Below are 2903 nucleotides of genomic sequence, written 5' to 3' on the forward strand. Positions count from 1 at the left end.
TTCTCTTCATTGTATATATTTTTGTATATTTAATTCTTGTTTATTGGATTATCCCCCTATCTAAGAATATACTAGAAGCCTTAATACTTTATGGTTAAAAGTAGTTCTCATTTAAAAGGTAGTATTGATTGAAGATCTAATAAGGGAGTTGAACCATGTACCAAAATTCAAAGAGGAATTGAAGAAGTTGAAATTCCTCAATTGTTGGAAAATTGTATTTGTTTTTTGATTTTAGGCATAGAATTTTTCTTTCATTTCGATTATTAAAAGACAAATATGTCCACCAAAAAGAGTCTAGGTACCTAAGATATTAGAAACCTCCATCTTACATTTTAGCTTCAATTGAGGTCTAGGTCTAGCAAACTAACCAACCCTAGTTCCAATAGGTCTCTCCACATGAAAATTCTATCCTCACCACTAGATCCAATAGCTTCAAAGTCTTAAACAACTTCCTCATAGCCATCTTTAGTACCCACATTCCTAGATATACTACCTAAAGCACTCACAATTTCAAAAATCATGTCACCCTTCAATGCAATATTAGATTTGAATTGTGCTCTAGTCTTCTCTAAGATCCTTTCCTCCATAGCATCACTAAGATAATCAATTTCCCTAGGGTCTAATATTCTTAGAGGCATCTTACAAAATTTTAGCAAACCCTAAGTAATATATCCACCAATCCAAAAGATCAATCAGCTCCACAAGATCAACCTTCTCCAACCCAAGATTCAAACTGCCACAACTTCAATGATCTATTACTCAAGAAAATCTTCACTCTGATACCACCCAATGTTTTGCAAAACTAAAGAATCCCCAAACAAGATGTCCAAACCCCTAGAAAATAACCACCCAATGGAAGCAACAATAATGCAAGATTTGATACCAAATCACAACTCTTTATTCATAAAATAATTGATTACATGCAATGTTCCTGACTGCAGGGCCTTCTGGGTTAGGGCTAAATACAAAAAGCAATAATAATATTAGTTTTTTAAGATCCAAAATGATCCAACTTACAATTACAATTCCATATAGTCTATATTGACAACTAGATAAGAACACCATGAAGAATCCACACTTGTACTATTAGGTCCACCAAGAAATCCTCTAGTTCTCAAGCCATAGCTACTATCTCTTCAAAGTTCACATCTACTTTTCATCCTCTTCTCCAAGTTGGATGATAATAATAATGCCTAAAGATTGTACAAGATTCCCTACTTACACCCAACTAAGCCACAAGTTGGCCTAGTTCATTACAAACTAAATTAAATCCCTCACATTAAATATGTGTTGAGCTACAAGTCATCTACAACACAAATTAAATACCCCTACGTAAATTAAATTCCAAGTTTGTCTCACAAAAAACTTTGCACCAATAGGAACCAAGACTAAGTCGAGTTCCAAAGAAAACCAAACTGAGCAACAACCAAACCATAAGCAATGTCGAGCTCCTAGAGCATGCCAAGCTCCAAAGTGTATGCTGATCTCCACAGAGTATGTTGATATCCTCAGTACATGCCAAGCACCATAGTGTATGCCAAGCTCTAAGTGCATCTCGAGGACCAAAACACTTAACCAAAATACCTCCAGCCATGGAGGATTACAAGCAAGCTTAGGATGCTCCTGCATCAATTATAGAGGATTTGGAATGAGAGGGTAAACTATATTGAAACACATATTGTGTCACATTCCTCAACATGTGACCTATGATAGACTATATTGTTTCATATGGAGTGATTTCAAAGACGGGGCAATTAGTAAGAACCATAGTTGGAGAGACAATGCTTTTTTTAAGGATTCACATGGTTCAAAATTTTTGATGGTAAAGAAGAAAATAACTTTCTTATTGCAAAAACCCTAGCCATTTTAACCACAGTGATCTAGGTTAAGATGTAGAGAATATTAAATTAGAAATGACAAAAATGCATACATGATGACTACCTATAGGGAGGGAAAGAAATTTTGTGTAGTAGTAAAGCCAAGTTCGCAATAATAAAGGAATCTTATTATGAAAATGTATTCCAATAAAACAAAGAGAAGCCATAGTAAAAGAAGATTCAAGAATGTTAGTCACACATGTATGTGGAATGTCTTACTGTGAGAATACCAACTAGAATGCATGCCAATTCAATGTTAATTTTCAAGGAATCAAAATAAAAAGACTACTAGGGAAAATCATCCCCAACCAATAGTAATAGAGGGAAATTCTAGTGGAAAAAATGGAAAATGTAAATTCAACTATAGATGAATTTTAATGAGAATTTTATGAGGCTTTTCCAGACTCCCAAGGTAGAGACTAATTCGATAGTGTGGTGAAAACATTAGTACCCACCTATGGGTGATAGGGACTAATAAAAGAGGGGCATGGTAGATTGATACTCTAATTCCATTTACCTTTTCTTTTTCTTTTTCCTTCCCAAATCTTATGTCCCCATGAGTTTTCTCAATCTTCTTATTCACATCTCAAACATTTCATTCTCAGACATGTCAAAATTCCCACCATTTCTTAATTATATTTTGTTACTTTCAGTTGAAGTAAACTTTCCTAATATTACTCATTTCTAATTTTATCAAAACACCTCCCTAACATAATATGAAATCTTGAAATAAAATGCAAAAAATGGTTGCAATATGGTGATTATGAGTTGAGAGAGTAATAAGCTATATAAGCCATTGTAAGTGAGAACTCTTTATTGATGATATATTTTATATGAATTTCTAGGAGTATATTAGAGAAGCATTCGTTACTGAGAACACATTATTGTGTTATAAAGAACCTTCTGATGGTGTTGTGGATACCTATGCACTAAATACTATAGAGGCAGTCATACTAGTACCTCCTATGGAACTCATAGAATGTGCAAAAAGGGGTATTATATAATCAATATGGATTGGAATAAATG

This window comes from Cupressus sempervirens, chromosome 10 (genome assembly GCF_028749045.1).
Source record: "Cupressus sempervirens isolate cs-2001-9-10 chromosome 10, ASM2874904v1, whole genome shotgun sequence".
Lineage (NCBI taxonomy): Eukaryota > Viridiplantae > Streptophyta > Pinopsida > Cupressales > Cupressaceae > Cupressus > Cupressus sempervirens.